Source organism: Macaca fascicularis, chromosome 12 (assembly GCF_037993035.2).
Source record: "Macaca fascicularis isolate 582-1 chromosome 12, T2T-MFA8v1.1".
NCBI lineage: Eukaryota > Metazoa > Chordata > Mammalia > Primates > Cercopithecidae > Macaca > Macaca fascicularis.
Window position 1 is genome coordinate 134,324,070 of NC_088386.1, and position 20,778 is coordinate 134,344,847.

At 49.5% G+C, this 20,778-nt stretch overlaps 1 long non-coding RNA gene and 1 other non-coding gene across 2 annotated transcripts; one reads left to right on the forward strand and one right to left on the reverse strand.

The window, feature by feature from the left end:
* The first annotated feature begins 6,582 nt into the window (after positions 1-6,582).
* Positions 6,583-6,685, forward strand: LOC123568115 (U6 spliceosomal RNA). Its single transcript, XR_006691341.1, has one exon. It is a non-coding gene; the product is annotated as a U6 spliceosomal RNA (small nuclear RNA).
* A 10,148-nt stretch (positions 6,686-16,833) lies between these two features.
* LOC135966654 (uncharacterized) lies at positions 16,834-20,547 on the reverse strand. The gene is made up of 3 exons (XR_010580169.1): positions 19,366-20,547; positions 18,350-18,570; positions 16,834-17,068 (listed from the first exon to the last, which is right to left on the reverse strand). It is a non-coding gene; the product is annotated as an uncharacterized lncRNA (long non-coding RNA).
* Between the last annotated feature and the right edge of the window lie 231 nt (positions 20,548-20,778).

The window sequence follows — 20,778 nt, forward strand, 5'->3', positions numbered from 1 at the left end:
AACCGGTGAGGACAGGCGGGGCCGATGGCTGTGGGGAGAGGGTGCGTAGGGCCAGCTTCCCCTGCACCTTGGGCAGAGGGATAGCCCAAGGAGGAGGAGGAGGGAGAGGCTTCAGGTGAGGCAGTGAGGGACCCTCAACAGGACTAGACTCCCGAGAGGACTAGGCGGTGTCTGTGTCCGATTCTGATGTGGGGACCCAGTGGTGTGGACGCACAGTTGTGAAACTCCCAGACCCTTCTGTCTCCCTGTCCAGGGGACCTGGGGTGAGAGGGGCCCTGCCCTCCTGCAGCCCAGCCTAGGATGCTAGTGCTAAATACTTTTTGGGCTGCAGAACTTCCTTAAAAAGACAACAATTTCCAGAATCCACAAATGCAAAAAAAATCAAAAATGGACACTTTGCTCCATTAAAAAGTGAAACTTTCTGTATTCCAAGCAAAAGTAAAAAACAAACAACACATTGGGATAAACTTGCAATATATTTTAAACTCTGTTTAAAGACGGACTTTTTAATAAGAAAAACAGTCCAATTGAACGATAGAGGAAAGGAATAAATAGGCAATCAAATAATCACAAAGCATGAGAAACCAATGTTTGACTTTGCCGTCCAGAGAGAAGGTGGCAGAGATGTGGGAATCCAGACTGGAAGAGGAGTTACCTGGGCTTCCCAGCAGGACAGGCACTGCCACGCCCTTGGCCTTGGCTGTTGGCTTAGGCAGGTAGTCTGACTCTGGCCTCCCTCTCCCACCTGCTTGGTTGGATCCAAGAGTGCTGGCCTCACCTTGTCATCAGAGCACATGCGCAGCACCAGGTGGAAAGCGTGAAGGGCAGCCCTCAGCACACAGCACACGGCGCGCTCCCGGCGGAGCCTGGCTCTGGTTCATCTTTCAATTGCCAACAATTTAAAAATTGATAGTATTTGGAGTGGTTGAAGATGTGGGGTGTAAATTGTGCGAGACTTCTGGAGGGCGTTTTGGAAGTACTTCTCAAATTTAGAAATATTTTGCTGGCACAAGAAAAAGCTGGAGCAGGGACATGGCCCCCTGTCTTGAAATTACAGATCTGGGGTAGAGGGAGGGTTGAGGCTGTTCTCTGTGGCGCTGGAACCCATGGGTGGGAGACAAAGGGAGACTGACTTTGGCTCTGTGTAAGGAGGGAGTCTCCTTTCCAACAGGGTTCAAAGATGACAGGACAGCCCCTCATCTGGTAGATGGTGAGCTCCTCGTCACAGGAGGCATGCGAGCTGGCCGGATCTCCACGCCCCCATTGCACTTTCTACCAACTGCATCAACATGTCAGCCCCCAGGTAGGCTTCAGGCCTTGGCAGACATGACCTTTAGGAGCCCCCAGGCAGATGGAGCCTGGGCTGCAGTTCCTGCCTGCCCCTATCCCCCAACCCCTGGAAGGCCTCTGAAGTCTCCAGTCCCCCGCCTCACTGCTCAGCGTTAGCCCGGGGAGTCCTGTCCGGCCCCTAACTTGTCCTTCTTCAAGCTGGGGAACGAATATCATCATTCCCTTTTGAATAGAAACCACCTTTTGGGGAGGTTCCCCATGGTGCAAGGACACGGGGCCACCTTGCAGGCAGCCTTCAGTGGCCTGCGCCTCTTTGAGAACAGATTGCATTTGCCAGTTTTCCTACTTCACTTTCAAGGAACCTATTTAAGACCCCTTCAGAATTGGGGGTCTTCCAAAAATTGTTTTCAAACCCTGGGCAAAGTTGCCCTCTGTGACCGTGTGCCTGACACTGGCCGCCTGTGTTGGCCGCAGCTGCCCTGCAGTGTTCCAGGGCTTGGCACCTGGTCAGGACTTGAAATTTGCTCTGCCGGGGAAGTCCCTCTGCTGTTTTGTTGGAGCCGCAGGGAAGAAAGAAAAGCCTCCTGGAGGGCCGGGTGCGGTGGCTCAAGCCTGTAATCCCAGCACTTTGGGAGGCCGAGACGGGCGGATCACAAGGTCAGGAGATCGAGACCATCCTGGCTAACACGGTGAAACCCCGTCTCTACTGAAAAATACAAAAACTAGCCGGGCGAGGTGGCGGGCGCCTGTAGTCCCAGCTACTCCGGAGGCTGAGGCAGGAGAATGGCGTGAACCCGGGAGGCGGAGCTTGCAGTGACCTGAGATCCGGCCACTGCACTCCAGCCTGGGCAACAGCTGCCTGTCCCTGAGGTCTTTCTGCTTGAGTGTTCTGTCGTCTGCATGAGCACACAGCTGAGAAAGGGCAGGTTGGTGACTTGAGATCAGCGTGACCACTTTTTTGACTGGTGTCACAGCAAGGGCTGTGGGTGAGAGAGGACACTGGAGAGGGCAGAATCAGACAGGCGTTCCTGCCCTAAACAATTCCACTGGGCTGCATGGCCTCCGCTCGCCCCAAACCATGCACTTGAATCAAGACCTTGCTACTTGGCCCATCCTGCCCCGAGGCTGCAGCCGCTCAGTGTGGGAGTGTCTGCCACATCGCGTGGCCAGACCCATTAAGCCCAGCAGGCGTGGCGCCAGCCCCCACGGCGCTTTCACAGCCCTCGGAAGTGTTTTCATTTCTTTCATAATCAGAAGAAAAAAATGAACTTTTAGGTCAAAATAAATATTTTAATATACAATATTAATATATTCATCTTTATATCGATGCCATCGTAAAATAGAATTTTTAATATTTTTTATGGAGGAAGGGCTCCTGAAAGTCATAATGCAGCCCCGAGCCTTGGCCGGTTGCTTGGACTCGCAGCCATCCCCCGTGTGGCTTGGACCCACCGCAAAGCTGACCTCATTCTACTCTGCAGCCCAGCGTGCGCCCAGGGAGAGGAGCAAGCTCTCGTTCTTCTGGTGGGTTTCCATTTCCAGGGATTATGGCTCTAAAGAAAAGCGTCTTTGGGACAGTTTCAATACAAACACCAGGATGCTTTTAAAAATAGAACTTTCAAATAAAATCTCTTAAACCATGGATTTTAAGCATTAAACTCGTTCGATAGTTGCAAAATCAAAACCTTCAGTCAGCACGTCGACCTGGATCTTGCAGCCCGCGATGCTGTGCAGGGAAGTTCTCCTCTCAGACGCCTCTTGAGCTGCGGTTGCTTCTTAGCCCAGTTCAGAGCATAGTCACATGGGCGAGGCTTGTGAACTTGTGAGCCAGGCCTTTATTCCTCCACAAGGGCTCTCTCCCATTGCCTGTAAAACTGCGCACCCATTTATTTCTATCTTTTCCCTATTTTTACACCTGCCAAAACATCCATTTGTGGTGGTAAAATACTTGGACTCCCTAGCAGTGAAATGAAAAAGGCTGTGATTTATATAAAGAGCAGAGTGGCCTCTGGGGTGAGTTGGGCTGAGTTAAGGTCCCTGTAACCTCCAAGATAAGCCTGGCAGGATGCAACAAATGGGGCACATCCACGGCTGCATGGTGGCCTCCAGGCCATGCTTACCCACTCTCCTCTCCAACCCCCAAAGCCTTCTGCTACTGGCTGGCATGGCGAGGGCCTAGGCACCAGGAACAGGACGCAAGGGGGACTTGTGGGCTGGGACTGGCTGTACAGTGAAAGACGTTCAGAAATGTTACAAGCCATTACATTAAAATACAAAGGTAAGGAATACCGAAAACTAATTATTTTACATTTTCCTCGTGTCCGTGCCCTGAGGTGATTAATATCTTGGACCTCAGGAGGAAATGCTGGGGGGTGTGTGCTATTGTGCATCTCTTATAACTCCAAGTCGGGTGAAATCACATTGCCCAAGGTGAGAGTATTTACACCATGGAAATCGACAGATGCTACAAGTCAGGGCTTGACTTGTTGTTTTGTTGTTTATCTAATTTTAAGAAGGTAATAGTGTGAAAGTGAATGGAAGGACTGCTTGGTAAACATGAAGTAAATGTCACATCAGGCCAGGCGCAGTGGCTCACACCTGTAATCCCAGCGCTTTGGGAGGCTGAGCTAGGCAGATCACCTGAGGTCACGAGTTTGAGTCCAGCCTGGCCATCATGGTGAAAGCCTGTCTCTACTAAAAATACCAAAAAATTAGCCGAGCATAGTGGCGGGCACCTGCAATCCTAGCTACTCAGGAGGCTGAGGCAGGAGAATTGCTTGAACCTGGAAGGCAGAGGGTGCAGTGAGCCAAGATCATGCCACTGCACTCCACCCTGGTGACAGAGTGAGACTCCGTCTCAAAAAAAAAAGTCACAACCGTGTCCACAGCCATTCCATTGTGATGAGCACAAAGCAAATGGAGGAAAATTCTTCCAATGTTCAGAAACTTACCCCGTTCAACAAAGAAGTCCCTCGGGTCATTGCCAAACAAGTGCGGTTCTATGTAAGTCTTTGTTGTTTCACTTTTACTTGTTAAAAGCAAATAACCAGCATTCGTGTCTGAACTAAACTTGTCAATTGGAACCATAGGTTGGCTGTGAATATAAGAGTTCAGCAAAAATCGAAAGCATTCTGTGAGAATCAGCTATATGGAATTTGTAATAAAGAATATTGTATATTTTGTCACAATCATGTGGCACACAATTCAGTGAACAAGGGATAGCACATAGGATGGTGGTCCCCTTAAGGCCGTAAAGGAGCAAATCTAGAAACCTGATATATTGCAGTTGATACTGGCATTGCAGATCAAGTAGGGTTGATATTCAGTAAGGGTGCTGGGACATTTGGTTTTCCATATGAAAAAATATATACACAAATAGGAATATATGTACCATCTAGGTTTTTGTGAGTACGCACTGGTGAAATTTCATATTTATTATTAATATTTCTAGGCTGGGCACAGTGGTTCATGCCTGTAATCCTAGCACTTTGGGAGGCCAAGGTGGGTGGATCACAAGGTCAGGAGTTTGAGACCAGCCTAGCCAATATGATGAAGCCCCATCTCTACTAAAAAATGCAAAAATGAGCAGAGTGTGGTGGTGCACGCCTGTAGTCCCAGCTACTTGGGATGCTGAGGCAGGAGAATCGCTGGAAGCCGGGAGGCAGAGGTTGCAGTGAGCTGAAGTCACGTCTCTGCACTCTAGCCTGGGTGAGAGAACGAGACTCTGTCTTAAAAAAAAAAATTATATATATATGTGTGTGCGTGTGCGTGTGCGTGTGTGTGTGTGTGTATATATATACATTTCTCCTTCTCCCAGGAGGGGAGACACTGTCTCTGGTTTTGGTCCTCTCCGACTGGAGAGCTGGGACAGGGCACCATTGAAAGCTGTAGCCCTCACCCCTGCGGGGGGTCACGGAATTCAGGCCCCTGGAGAAGCGAAACCTCCTTCCGCTCCAGAGCAGCCCCTGAAAATCCTCTGGGTCGCTGGGGATTTGCCCTCCTTTCCAAGATCATCTCCTAACATAACAGGTTCTTCAAGTTACATTTCTCCCCGAGTCCCCAAGCCCGTGTAAAGAGCCATTTCCCTGGATCTGGGAGGGCTGGGCTGGGGGTGTGGATGGAAGGTATGTTGGTTGCTTTCCAAATGACTACACCTGTCCTGCTTCGCCATCACACAGCCTCTGAGTTTACAGCTCCTTCAGGCTCTGTTTTTGTGAACAGGCACATTTAGGGGCTTTGGATATGGCCTTCTTCCCCTCGGTTCAGCGGGCTCAGGGAACTGGGTACTGAGATGTTCTCAGGGGTCCAGCAGCTTCAGCTGGGGGCTCCAGAACCAGCGAAGAGCCTGAAAACGGGGGCGGGAGGATAGGGGAAGGAGGGTGAGAGGCGTTGCAGGCAGATTGGAACTGGCCTCAGTGAATCTAGGGACAGAACCCAGGCTGCCCCTACCCAGGGCCCTGCCGGGTGGCATCCCTCACCCGAGAAGGCAGGATTGGGGGTGTCTCTGGTGTCTTTTCCTGGGCACCCAGTGTCCTGTGGTTTATTGTGTTCATGTGAGGGGCGTCAGTCCTGCAGCAGCACTGAGAGGACAAGAGGTGGGCCCTGGGGGCTTGTGTTTCCCAAGCCTCTGCTGCTGTTATCTTTGTTCCCTTTATTGTTTTCCTTTCTGATAACCGAATTCATATTAATTCATCTAGAAAACACCACGAAGAAGTAAACAAACATCACTTGTACATCCTACCTTCCAAAATTGGCCACAATTTATAATGCTAGTTGCTGGTATGTATTCTCATCGTGTGTGTGCGTGTGTGTGTGTGTGTGTGTTCACAATCTTGTCTGTTACAATCTGTTGTCCGTATAACATGCACAGAAGCACCGTTGACACCATTGGGACTGTGCTGCTTATCGTGTTAGGTAATGTTGACTTCTTTCTATTTTCCGTAAACAATTTTACTACATTTCTTCCCTGTCACTAACCGATGTTCTCGTAACCATGATTTTAAGTTTCATTGAATGGGCACCTTATTTTAGTTCAGTTTTGTATATTTTGTCATTTCTATAATGATTTATTCTTTACTGCATTATGAAATACATGCTTCTGTTTTTTTCTCCTGGGTTATCTTTTTATTATTGATTTCTGATTTGATTGCATCTTGGTGAGAGAATGTGGCCTGCCCAATACTGATGCTGTGAACGGTGTGGAGGCTGCCCTGATGGCCCAGCACATGGTGACTTTCATAAAAGCTCCATATATTTTTTTCACAACTTAATTACTTTATTGGGCTTAACAAATAGCATTTCCTGCTCGCTGTACTAAAATTGGAATGATGCAGTGAAGATTAGCATGGCCCCTGGGCAAGGATAGCACAAAATTTTTGAAGCATTCCATATAATTAAAAAATAATAATATTTTGACATATCATTATATTTTTTTACTATAAAATACACATAACAAAAATAACCTTTTTTTTTTTTTTTTTGAGACAGAGTCTCACTCTGTTGCCCAGGCTGGAGTGCAGTGGCATGATCTTGGCTCACTGCAACCTCCACCCCCCAGGTTCAAGTGATTCTCATGCCTCAGCCTCCTGAGTAACTGGGACTACAGGTGTGCACCACCACACCCAGTTAATTTTTTTGTATTTTTAGTAGTGATGGGGTTTTGTCATGTTGGCCAGGCTGGTCTTGAACTCTTGACCTCAGGTGATCCGCCCGCCTCAGCCTTCCAAAGTGCTGAGATTACAGGTGTGAGCCACCCTGCCCGGCCTATCATCTTAACCATTTTTTTTTTTTTTTTTTGAGACGGAGTCTCGCTTTGTCGCCCAGGCTGGAGTGCAGTGGCCGGATCTCAGCTCACTGCAAGCTCCGCCTCCCGGGTTTACGCCATTCTCCTGCCTCAGCCTCCCGAGTAGCTGGGACCACAGGCGCCCACCACCTCGCCCGGCTAGTTTTTTGTATTTTTAGTAGAGACGGGGTTTCACCATATTAGCCAGGATGGTCTCGATCTCCTGACCTTGTGATCCGCCCGTCTCGGCCTCCCAAAGTGCTGGGATTACAGGCTTGAGCCACCGCGCCCGGCCCATCTTAACCATTTTTAAGTGTATAGGTCAATGGCATTAAGTACATTCACACTATTGTGCAGCTGATCCCTAGAACTTTTTCCCCTTGCAAAACTAAAGCTCTATATCCATTAAACAGTAACTTCTCATTTCCCCTACCCCCAGCCCCTGGCACCCACCATTCTACTTTCTGTGTTTATGAATCTGACTCCTCTAGGAACCTCTTATGAATAGAATCATACAGTATTTATCTTTTGTGTGACTGACTTGTTTCACTAGGCATCATGTCCTCAAGATACATCACATTGTAGCATGGGTCAGCATTTCCTTCCGTTTTAAGGCAGAGACTAATATTCCATTGTATGTATATGCCACATTTTATGTATCCATTCATCCATCAGTAAAAGCTTCTGTTTCTACCTTTTGGCTATTTGAATAATGCTGCTATGAATATGGATATGCAAATATCTCTGAGATCCTGTTTTCAATTCTTTTGGGTGTATGCGCAGAAGCAGAATTGCTGGATTGCATGGTAATTTTACATTTAATCTTTTCAGGAACTGGCATACTATTGTCCATAGTGGCTCCACTACTTTGCATTCCCACTAGCAATGTGCGAAAGTTCCGGTTTCTCCATATCCTCACCAACATGTGCTGTTTTCGTGTTCCCTATAACTTTGGAAAGGATCTGTACCTTCACATTGTTGGGCACAGTGTTACATCTATATACGCCCATTCTGTCGAGCTTGTAACTGTTTCGTTCAAATCGATATGCTAACAGATGTTTTTTCTATTGATTCATCATTTAATGAGAGAGGTGTTTTAAAGTCTCCCCAGTACTACGATGAACAATTTATTTCTTCTTGTAGTTTTTTCTGGCTCATATATTTTTCCATCCTTTGCTTTAAATCTTTCTGAATTCTTATATTTTAACTAACTTTTTTTTTTTTTTTTTCTGAGATGGAGTCTTGCTCTGTTGCCCAGGCTGGAGTGCAGTGGTGCAATCTCGGCTCACTGCAAGGTGTGCCTCCTGGGTTCACGCCATTCCCTCAGCCTCCCGAGTAGCTGGGACTACAGGCACCCGCCAACATGCCTGGCTAGTTTTTTGTATTTTTAGTAGAGACGGGGTTTCACCATATTAGCCAGGATGGTCTTGATCTCCTGATATCGTGATCTGCCTATCTCAGCCTCCCAAAGTGCTGGGATTACAGGCGTGAGCCACCATGCCTGGCCTTAACTGTGTCTTTTATAAACATTGAGTCAGGGCCAGGTGTGGTGGCTCACGCCTGTAATCTCAGCACTTTGGGAGGCTGAAGCAGGCAGATTGCTTGATCTCAGGAGTTTGAGACGAGCCTGGGCAACATGGCAACACCCCATTGCTACTAAAAATATACACACACTACACACACACATAAATACAATAGCTGGGGGTGGTGGTACATGCCTGTGCAGTCCCAGCTACTCTGGAGGCTGAGGTGGGAGGATTGCAGTGGGTATGGGAGGGGGCCAGGGTGCAGAAGTTGCAATGAGCTGAGATCGTGCCACTGCACTCCAGCATGGGTGACAGAGACCTTGTCTCAAAAAAAAAGAAAAGAAAAAGAAACATTGAGTCAGTAGTCTTTGTTTTTACCTGGAGAGTTTATCACATTTGGATTTATTACACTATCTTATTAAGTGCTATTTTTCCCACTTTTTGTTTTTCTTCAACCTCATTTTTTCTGAACTTCTTTGGGAGACAGAAAGGTTTTATCCTCTTATTTTTCCTAGATCTGTCTAGTTTGGAGTTTGTACATTACATAACTGTTATTTTAATAGTTACAGTAGCTATTTTAACACTGGTAGTTTACAAAGTCTAAGCTTAATTTCTTTAGCTTCAAATAATACAAGGACAATCCCAATTTATATGCTATATTGTCCAGTGTTTCCATTTTATCCTCTTTTTAAACTCACAAATTAAACATTCTATTGTTTAGGCAGCCAAGGTTTGTCAGAATTTACCTACTTACCAATATTTGCTTATCATTTCTTTTCATTTTTATGGGTACATATTGCATCAAATACCCTCCATCTGGGATCCCTTTCCATCTTTCTAAAGTTGATCCTTTAGAATTTCCTTTAAGGGATACAGGATATGACAAGCAGAATTGTCTGGAACTAGCCCTAGAAGCTCACTCAGGGTGGCCTGGATAAAGAGTCAGTTAAAACCACCGCTGCCCCCACTCAGCCTGCCTTCTTTCAGTAGAGGGGAGTGATGCAAGCTCGACATCCCATGGGGCCCAGGTGTGGGGCAGCTGGCTTCTCAGACAGCAATGAAAACAGCTGGTACCCAAGTCCCAACTGCTGCTGCCTCAGCAAGTCATCCCCCTCCTAATAGATCACTTCCTGTTTGCCTTAGAAGGGTAGCAACAGGGGCCGGTGCTTCTCCCTGAAAGGTGAGCTGTCTGTGTGTGAGCAGATTGAGGTGAGGTTGGGGTTGCAGGCTCCCTGCTTTTGTGTCTCTTGCTGCTACTTGCTCATGTAAGCTTCTGATGCAGGATTTTTCTTGGCTGCTTTGCCAGCTAGAGACCTCTGGTCAGCTACACCTCTGCCCAGGCCTTGCTCAGCCCCAGGTTTGCCATAGGAGGCGCCCTACCCATTCAGTCTGCTGGCCCGCATGTGGCTTGCACACTGGTGCAGACCCCATGGCCGCCATGACTGAGTGCTCAGCCCCCGGCTGGAGGGTGTGTGTGGGCGAGTGAGTCTGGGGTCCGGCCAGCTGCTCCAAGCACTGGCAGAGGAGTAGGCCCTGTGTGGGGCTTGTGGCTGGACCAGGCATGTTGCAAGCTCCTGTAGTGAATTCTAGCGTCCAGATGAGGAGAATATGGTGGCATCGAAACAGGGAGGGCTGCAACCTTGGAGCCCCAGAGGTCGTGCTACATGTGCTAACAGGTCTTTTAGACCTGCTACAGCCCGACAAACAGGGGTGTATTAAAATCTCTGTCAGTCCTGTTGCCCTACTCCGGCCCATGGCTCTGGGGCTGGCCTGGCCCTGCTGCTGCTCCCTGTTGGTGTGGCGCGGCCGCTAGGCACCGATCATGGGTGGAGAGGGTAGAGGGCTACAGTGTTACCTGAGTTTTTTGTACCTGAGTTCAGCGAGGTCCTGAGTGCTTGTCCCACATCCAAGAAGAATGAGATTACACTGACAATTGAAGTGTGAGAAGGGTGGAGAAGAGTTTTTTTTTTTTTTTTTGAGACGGAGTCTTGCTCTGTTGCCCAGGCTGGAGTGCAGTGGCTGGATCTCAGCTCACTGCAAGCTCCGCCTCCTGGGTTTACGCCATTCTCCTGCCTCAGCCTCCTGAGTAGCTGGGACTACAGGCACCCACCACCTCGCCTGGCTAGTTTTTTGTATTTTTTAGTAGAGATGGGGTTTCGCCATGTTTGCCAGGATGGTCTTGATCTCCTGACCTCATGATCCGCCCGTCTCGGCCTCCCAAAGTGCTGGGATTACAGGCTTGCACCACTGCGCCCGGCCTGGAGAAGAGTTTTATTGAGTGATGAAATAGCTCTCAGCATAGATGGGATTCGAGAATGGTCTCCCACCACAAGTCATGTGGTGTCTCTCTCAGTGTGGCTGGGTTTGGGGCTTTTATGGGCTCAGAATTGGGGTGTGTGTGCTGATTGGTTTGTGAGTATGCAAAAAAGGCTAAAACAAAGGCACCATTCAGAGAAGGGCATGACAGTGTAAAAAAACCAATTAGGGAAGGGTAGGTATATGTAAAATAGGTGAAGGGTGGGGATCAATCAGAGGAAAGTGTGCCAAATGGGAAGACAGGTTAGTCTGGTCTGTGGACTTATCCAAGACTGGTAGCTTGGCTTTCGGGCTTTAAACTGTCTTTGGTTTGAAGTTGGGGTTTCACTAGGGACCTGCCCCCAGTCTGCCTAATAATTTGTCTACCTCCTTCTGCTATCACTTCCCTGATAAGGCTTATTCCTTAATCTATCCTGTGTTTTGTTGGGAAATCATCTAAGATCTGCTTCGTGGCAAGTGGTGACCACGAAGAGACCCATCTTTTTGACAGTGCCTTTTAGTGACAAACTTTGTCTATTTTGTCATCATACCAGAAAGGTAGTTTCACTGGGTGTAGAATTCTAGGATGACAATTGATCTCTTAGAGCACATTGAAGATGTCATTCTAGTGCATTCTGGCATCCACTGATGCTGTCGAGAAGTCGGCTTTCAGTTACATTTGTTTCCTATGTGATCTCTCTTCTTTCTCTGGCTGCTTTTTAAAATTTTTCCTTGGTGTCCTGTAGCCTCAGGACTTCAACATGCGTTGAAGTGTGCTTTTATTTAAATCTTGGTAAGGATTTACAGAGATACCTGGATATCTAACTCTGGAAAAATTTCATTCGTATCTCCTTTAATATTGCTTCCTTTCTTCTCTCTTGACTCCCTTCTTGAACTCCAGAGTAGATGCTCCTTAGACCCTCCTACCCCAGCCACCATGTCCTTCACTTCTTGTTTATATTCTTCTATCTCTGTCTCTTGGTCCTATAGTTGGGATGATTTTTTCAAATTTTTAAAATTTCATTTATTTTTTAGAGATGGGGTCTTATTCTGCCACCCAGGCCAGACAGTACAATAGTGGGACCATAGCTCACTGCAGCCTCAACCTCCTGGGCTCAAGTGATCCTCCCACCTCAATCTCCTGAGTAGCTAGGACTATAGGCACATGCCACCATGTCTGGATTTTTTTTTTTTTCTGTAGAGATGGGATCTCATTCTGCTTTCCAGGCTGGTCTTAAACTCCTGGCCTCAAGCAATCCTCCCACCTCAGCCTCTTGAGTCTCTGGGATTACAGGTGTGAGCCACCTTGCCTGGCTAGGATGATTTCTTGAGCACCGTCTTTAAGTCCACAACCAATTGCTTCTTTAGACATATCTAATATACTTTTCACTGCAACCATTATACTAAATGTTTTTTTTTTTTCCGACCACTGTGTTTTTAATTTCATTTTAGAAGTTCTGTTTAATTTTTTTTCAAATATACTGGTTCTTTCTGTGAAGTCTCTTGGCCCTTGTTCACATTTTCTTTTTTTTTTTTTATGATCTTGTTGCATACCAACTTTGTTCACATTTTCAGGCTTCTCTTTACTACTTAAACATTAAAGTTGAAATTGACACCTTCCCCAGCCTGGCACTCCCTGCACCCTTCTCTTGTGTGTGTCTCCCCAGCCTGGCACTCCCTGCGCCCTTCTCCTGTGTGTGTCTCCCAGGCCTGGCACTCCCTGCGCCCTTCTCCTGTGTGTATCTCCCCAGCCTGGCACTTCCTGCGCCCTTCTCCTGTGTGTATCTCCCCAGCCTGGCACTTCCTGCGCCCTTCTCCTGTGTGTGTCTCCCCAGCCTGGCACTCCCTGTGCCCTTCTCCTGCGTGTGTCTCCCCAGCCTGGCACTTCCGGTGCCTTTCTTGTGTGTATGTGTCTCCCCAGCCTGGCACTTCCTGTGCCTTTCTCCTGTGTGTGTCTCCAGGGCACAGGTGTGTCAACTCCATGGCAGCCGGGACTTTTGTCTGTTTATCTCACTTTTGTGTCTACTTCCTTGAACAGGGCTCAGTAAGCCAGCACTGGTTGGACAGACGATGGCTTCATATGCGGTGTCTCGTCAGTGTCTGAAGCCTGTGATGAACCCTTTCGCTGACTCTCCCTTCGTGTGTGCTTTGCTGTTTTTGCCCCAATGAGAGGTCATTTTTCTTGGAACTTTATCTGTGGGAATTCTTTGAGGCCCAGGTTGAAGTCATCTCTAGAAAGGAACTATATTTGCTTCTGCCAGTTGCTTTGGGCCCCATCAACCTAGAACTGCTGCCACTTAGGTTCTATGCTTGAGAGTTTTCAGAACACCAAAGTGTGAATTTGGGTGGGATTTTTGACCTCAACTTCATGTGAGGCCCAGCTTGGGCTAAGGTTGAGATGAGCAGGCTTTTATGCTGAGCCAATATTTTAGTTCTTATTACTTCTACCTCCACCGCTCCTCCTCAATGTTATCTTAAAATTTTTTTTTTTTTTTTGAGATGGAGTCTCGCTCTGTCGCCCAGGCTGGAGTGCAGTGGCCGGATCTCAGCTCACTGCAAGCTCCGCCTCCCGGGTTTACACCATTCTCCTGCCTCAGCCTCCTGAGTAGCTGGGACTACAGGCGCCCGCCAACTCACCTGGCTAGTTTTTTGTATTTTTCAGTAGAGACGGGGTTTCACCGTGTTAGCCAGGATGGTCTCGATCTCCTGACCTCATGATCCGCCCGTCTCGGCCTCCCAAAGTGCTGGGATTACAGGCTTGAGCCACCGCGCCCGGCCTAAAAATTTTTTTAAATTGTGATAAAATACACGTAATATATAATTTACCGTCTTAACCACGTTGAAGTGTACATTTCAGTAGTGTCACGTGTGTTCACATTGTTGGGCAACTGATCTCTAGAAAGTTTTCACCTTAAAAATGGAAACTCTGTACCCATTAAACACCAGCTCCCCATTTCCCCTCCCCCAGCCCCTGGCTGAACTGCCATTCTTTCTCTTTATGAATTGGGCTACTCTGGATACCTCATGAGTGAAATCATACAGTGTCTGCCCTTTTGTGTCTGGATTATTTTGCATAGCATAAATATCTTCAGGAATCATCCACACTGTAGTATGTAACAGGATTTCCTTCCTTTTGAAGGCAGAAGAATATTCCGTTATATGGACACACCCCATTTTGTTGTTCCCTCCGTCCACTCACGGACGCCTGGGTTGCTTCCACATTTTGGCTGTTGGGAATAACGCTGCTGTAGATAGATACGGGTGTACAAATGTCGAAGTCCCTGCTTTCAGTTCTTTTGGATAGACTCAGAAGTGGAATTGCTGGATCACGTGGTAATTCTGTTTAATTTTTTGAGGAACTACCGCACCATTTTCTTTTTCTTTTTTTTTTTTTTTGAGACGGAGTCTTGCTCTGTCGCCCAGGCTGGAGTGCAGTGGCATGATCTCGGCTCACTGCAAGCTCCGCCTCCCGGGTTCACGCCATTCTCCTGCCTCAACCTCCCGAGTAGCTGGGACTACAGGCGCCCACCACCACGCCCAGCTAGTTTTTTGTATTTCTTAATAGAGACGGGGTTTCACCGTGTTAGCCAGGATGGTCTCGATCTCCTGACCTCGTGATCCGCCCGTCTCGGCCTCCCAAAGTGCTGGGATTACAGGCTTGAGCCACCGCGCCCAGCCCATTTTCTTTCTTTCTTTTTTTTTTTGAGAAAGAATCTCACTCTGTTGCCCAGGCTGGAGTGCAGTGGCCAGATCTCAGCTCACTGCAAGCTCCGCCTCCCAGGTTTACGCCATTCTCCTGCCTCAGCCTCCCGTGTAGCTGGAACTACAGGCGCCTACCACGTCGCCTGGCTAGTTTTTTGTATTTTTTAGTAGAGACGGGGTTTCACCCGGTTAGCCAGGATGGTCTCCATCTCCTGACCTCATGATCCGCCCGTCTCGGCCTCCCAAAGTGCTGGGATTACAGGCTTGAGCCACTGCGCCCAGCCACACCACACCATTTTCCATAATGCCTGTACCATTTTCAGTTCCCACCAGTAGTGCACAAGGGTTCCAATTTCTCCATATCTTTGCCAACACTTGTATTTTCTCTTTTTTTCTTAAATAGTAGCCATCCTAATGGGTGCACAATGCTATTACATTATGGTTTTGATTTATATAACCGTAAAGATTAAAGACATTGAGTAGCTTTTCAAATGCTTATTGGTATTGATGTATCTTTGGACAAATGTCTATTCAAGTCTTTGGCCTGTTGTTTTCTCTTTTGATAGGGTTAGGGTCTTGCTGGGATGCCCAGGCTGGTTGCAAACTCCTGAACTCAAGCAATTCTCTCACCTTGGCCTCCCCAAACACTGGGATTACAGGCATGAGCCACTGTTTCCAGTCATTTTGCCTGTTTTTTAAATGAGGTTATTCGTGTTTTTTGTTGTTGTTCTTATTCTCATTACTTTTTCCACTGGGGGTGGGGCTCTGTGGGGTGCCGGTGCTATGCAAGCATTTTGTATTAGACTCCTGCTCTTCATTGGTTTCTGCACCCTATGCAGTCATCCAGGTGGAAGTTCAAGCTCTCAGCACAGAGTTTGAGATGAGTACTGGCTCAGGCTCCACTAAGCTGCCAAGGTTTCTGCCTTCTCTTTGCTTCTGGCCTCTATGGCAGCTTGAGGATGCCTCTAGCAAGACGAGTTTTACATTTTCTTCAGCATTTTAGCTGTTTCCATCAGGAGGGCCGTCAGCCATCTAATCGCCCACACTATAGAAACCGTAGCTCCTGGACATTGATTTTCTGACCATGTCTTGACTTTTCTCTCTGCCGTCAGAAGTATTTGCTTGTGTCTGAGACAGCCTGAGGAATTCCATATAGGTAAGTGCATCGTTAGGTTCACGACAGAAAGGAAAGCGGAGAGTAAATGTGTGTCTACACCATGATCATGATTTTGTAATTTTATGTGCCTGTGAATAAGGACATGAAGTTCACGTAGAGAAAGGAAAAGTGGTCATTTCTTAGATTGGTGTAATGGGGACAACTTACTTTCCTTTTAAAAATGCACTCCTCCCTTCGCCAGCCGTGCAGTCAGTCAGTCAGTCGCGAGTGAGTCCTTGGCTCCAGCCCTGTCCTGGAAGCAGGAGACCCAGACACTGAAGAGATTAGAAAGCGCCCAGTCCTGAGTCCTTGTGCTTGTGATGCTGGTTATGCCCAGTCCTGAGTCCTTGTGCTTGTGATGCTGGTTATGTACACAGTGAGCAGTGGCCTGCGAACGAAGTTAGGTGATGCAGTAGTGGTATGGGGGCTAAATGCCTTAACATTGGAAGGGCAACCTAAGAAAAAATCCCAGCAGTTTGGGGGAGAATGCCTAGTCCTCAAACAGATGTTTTCGAGGGACAACAGGAACCACTGGAAAAGAGTTTGAAGTTGTGACTTTCCTCAGAGCGGTGAAAACAGGATTCCATTTTCAAAAATGTCCTTTTCACACCACTAAGAAATGCCAGCCACAGAGGGGATCTCAGCTGGGGGAGGGGGCAGAAGTGTGTGGGGTTTAGACAAAAGCCCAGCCCCCTTTGGGCTTTCAAGAGCAATTCAGAATCCCTGTGTGGAAAAGGGGAGAGGGGCAAGTTCCCAGAGAGACGAAGGGCAGAGCAGCCTGGAGACTTCCTCTCCACCGGGACACCGCCTGCTCCGGCTGTCGGCAGCCTTCTTCAGGTCCCGTCTTTGTGAAAAGTGCTGCTCAAAGCTGGGACTTAAACTAAACAGATTTCCTAGAGGAAACACACACACACCATCACACTCTGCTAAAGTTGCTTTTATGGACATTTCCCTGAGAAATATTTCTCTCTGGAAAAATAAATTCACAGGATGTAATTAAAACCATGATGTGTGTATGTTGGCCAGGGCTCTTCTTAAGTGCTTCACCAAATGGGCCACCAAATAAAGCAATGAAGGCCGGCTTTGTTCACGTCAATTAACAATGCTATTTATTAATTGTAACACAGGGCATTCTCTTGGTACTTTATGGTTTCAGAAACAGCCTTGCGGTTGGCCCTTGCCCAAGGCAGCCTCGGTTCTGACCCCAGTGTGACCTCTGCAGGGAGACACCACAAGGACTCCTCAGTGGCACTGGATGAGGCGACAGGCTCAGCTCCACCGATGTGCCCATTTGGGCCTGTGTTTTCTGCTGATAACCTAGGGAAAAAAACATTCTAAACATGAGAAAAGATCCTGAAAAAGAAACTGTTAGCAAAGCCGTGCTTCTGAGTAACAGGGCTAAGGGGAGTTAGGTCTTCCTACCCTCGGCGGGGCTCCCGGCCCCGGGCTCTCCTGCTGGGTCTTCACCTCAAGGAGCAACTGTAATTCGTTTCTTTACTGGATGTATGAGCCCTGAAGTTGCGGAAACAATTCACCATAGACCCGTCTTTAGCCCAGGTGTGGGCGGGGCTGTGCTCCCCCAACCCCCATGTTCTAGGGGAGGGTCCTTTCTGCCTCTGCCAGCTTCTGGGGGCCCCAGGTGTTCCTTGGCTTGTGGCCGCGTCACTGCACTCTCCACCCCTGTCTCCACACTGTCTTCTCTCTCTCCAATCCGCCTTTGCCTTTCTCTTGTGAAGGCAGCCGCCATTGGATTAGGGCCTGCCCTAAGTCCAGAATGATCTCATCTCAAGATCCTTAATTGCATTTGCAAAGACCCTTTTTCCAAATAAGGTCCCATTCACAGTTTCCAGAGCTTAGGCCATGGATGTCTCTGTTTTGGGGGCTGCCATTCAATGCCCCCATGCTGGTCTATAGGTTCCTTGGGATGGTGTCCAGCTTTGCTTAACCTGAACCCTAGGACCCCGGTACCCTGGTGTGGCAGTCTGTCAATTTCAGAGCACGAATGACTTTATCCATTGGTTCAGGAGCAAGGCCTGGGCCAGCTCCTGTGAGAGAATCAAAATACCCGTCCCACCAGAAGCCACTTTCGTGGAACCTAAGTGTCTGCCAGGAGAGATAGGCCAGCACCTCTGGCAGCTGCTGTTAGGTGAAGAGAGATAAATGTTGCCGGGAGGGCCTGGAGCCAAGGCCCCAGCTGCGGGGTGGGAAGCGGGGGTGGGGGGAGTGGGGGGCATCTGGTGAGGAGGGAGAGGTCCCCAGGACAGGGGTGTGGGAGGGAGGGAGCCTTGTGTACAGACCCCGGGGACAGCGTGCTGGTCCTAGAGGGTCAGGTCCTAGGCAGGGAGCTTGGGAGCTGGAGGAGGGGAGGGAGGTTGGGGCTCCTCTCGGGAAGGGCCTCAGATGCCAGGCTTCTCGAAGAGCCTATAGATGGGCATTCAGGGGACCATGAAGGAGTCTGTGAGCCCGAGTGACAGAGACCAACTGGTATGGCAGGAAAAGTTCACCTGGTGGTAAGGAGGGCATGGTGGGGCCAGCTCAAAGACTCCAGCACTGCAGCAGGACAGGCAGGGAGCGGGCGGGGACAGGGTCTCCACTCACCCTGCTTTGAAAACTGGCAGCCCTGTGTTCTGGGGCCCACTCAGTGCTGGGCAGCTGGGCTGTGGGTCCCCCTGCGGCCGAAGAGTCTCTAAGAATCTCCTGTCTCTGCTGCCAGTCCCTGCTCTGGGACCGAGATTTCCTCACCTCTGACTCCTCCCACTGTGGCAGTGACCGGCACATAGTAGGTCCTTCCATGGGTGCTGCCTGGAGAGACGCAGGCCCTGGCAGAGAATGCATGGTCTCACTGAGCGCCATGGCCTCCTGACACTGGTGGAGTTCTCGGTCACACCAAGGGAGGCAGCATGGCACCTGTGAGGGGGACTGAGAGAGGGCACCCCCTTGGCAGGGCTCCCAGGGCCCACACCGTCCTCTGCAGTCCCCATGGCTGGGCTCCCCGGTCCTCCCCTGGGGCCTCCACTGCCAGGCTAAACCATGTCCAGAGGCCAACCTGGCTGGAAGAGGGAGGCTTCAAGGGCTGCAAGGAACTTCACTGCCTGGGCCCTGCCCAGCCCCGCCAGCCCCAAGCTGAGGGCCTGTTGGGACACTGCCTCTGCCCCTGAGCCTTGCTCTATTCCTAGCTGGGCAGAGAAGGTGGGCTCAATTTCGGACAGGGTAGGGTGGGGTGGGAGGTTGGAAGCGGGCCTGGCTCCACTCAGCAAAGCCATGCCGTAGTGAGCATTAGCAGCCATGACACTGACGCCCACCGTGTGCGGGGCGCTCTCTGCCCCAGGAAGCCTGTGGCACGCTCTATGGGATTTTGTGTCTTTACAAAGCCTGCCAGGTGGGTATTCTCAGCCTCATTTGACAGGGAGGCAGCTGGTGCTCGGAGGACTCACCCTGCCCTGATGACTCAGCTGGAAGGATGTGGATCTGGCTCCCTAGCTTGGGGCAAACACCCTGACTCTCCGCAGTGGGCTCCAAGGCCTGAGACAGGGTCTGCGGGGCAGGGGCTGGTAAAGATGTTTCCAGGGCAAAGCATGGAGGGTCAGTGAGCTGCCCTCATCTCGTGGCCTCACCTGGTAAACCTTCAGCTGCCCTGTTTCCTTCAAAGCAGGAGATCCTTAAAAGGGGAAGAGAGGGCTGGGCCTCCTGGGAGGAGACACCCCAAACACAGGCCCACAGGGCCTAGGATCAGGAGAGATTCCCATTTCTGGTCCCTGCCTGGGTGACATCTGCTGCCGAATTCCCGGAGACAGCTGTAGGGGTTGAGCGGCAGCAGCATCAGCACACCCAGGCCCATCAGGGTCCTCACCAGCCTGCAGCTGCGGAGCTCAGGTTTCCAGCCTCTCATATACCTGCCGTGCTTCCAGAGGGAACTCCGGTTCCCTGCAACAGGAAGGATGAGGGATGAGGGCCCCTTCTCAGACCTCCTGAACCAGAAAGCCCATTGTCGGACATTTTTGTTACAAAATGATGGTAACAAGCACTACTGTAGCTGAATCTCTTACACATCTGATTATTTCCCTAGAATGAATGCCTGGAAGATGCATTTCTGATCAGGGATTATTCATTCTCTTTGGGGGAGGCCTGAGCCTCCAGGGTGCAACAGGAAGCACCAGGTGATTTTAGGGGTGGGAAAACGGGAGGGAGCCACTGGGACCTGGAGGGGCAAGACAGCCCAGTGCACTGGTCCTGTCCCTGCTGTGCCAGGCTGGGATGGCACTGGCAAATCCCTGTTGCTTGTAGGTGATGGGACCCAAGTTGATTCATCTCCAGCAGTCACTGAGTGTCCCTGTGTTGGTGGGTCTTTTGGACTCAGAGGACCTGAAGAAGAGGGACCCTGGAGAGGTGAGGTCTGAGGGGGAGACAGGCTGTGGGGCTGGACAGTCTGGATGTGACCCCAACTCAGCCACCTGTGGGCTGTGTGGTTTTGGGCATAGCACCAGGCCCGCAGATCTCAGGGTCCTGAGAAATGGGGGTGATGGCATTGGCAAAGTGTGGACAGTGATTGAGTGTCCTTCCCCCTCCAGCACTACTGGCTCTGTGGACACTGCCCTGCACCATGTGGGCATTTAGGAGGCACAGAAGCGGGGATGTGAGGCCACCTTCCCACTATGGACCACGTGCTGCCTCAGGTTCTTCTAAGAGGCAGGATCCCAAGGGCAACATGTGGCAGAGGAGACGGAGGTGCAGGTGCAGGAGGGCCGCTCTGCTCAGGGCACTCAATACCTTGATGCAAAGGCTGCTGACACGCGGGACACCCACTGTGGGCCCACCGGGACCAGGCAGGTGGAGCAGCGGAGGCCCACGGAGACCTAGCTCTGCCCAGGCTGCACGTCAGAATCACCTGGGTGCTCTGAACCACCCAACACCCAACACCCAACCCGCACCCCTGACTGACTGCACCGGAACCTCTTTTAAAAACGTATTTAAAACGATTGTGGTAAAATATACAGAACATAAAACTTAACCTTCTTTAAATGCACAGT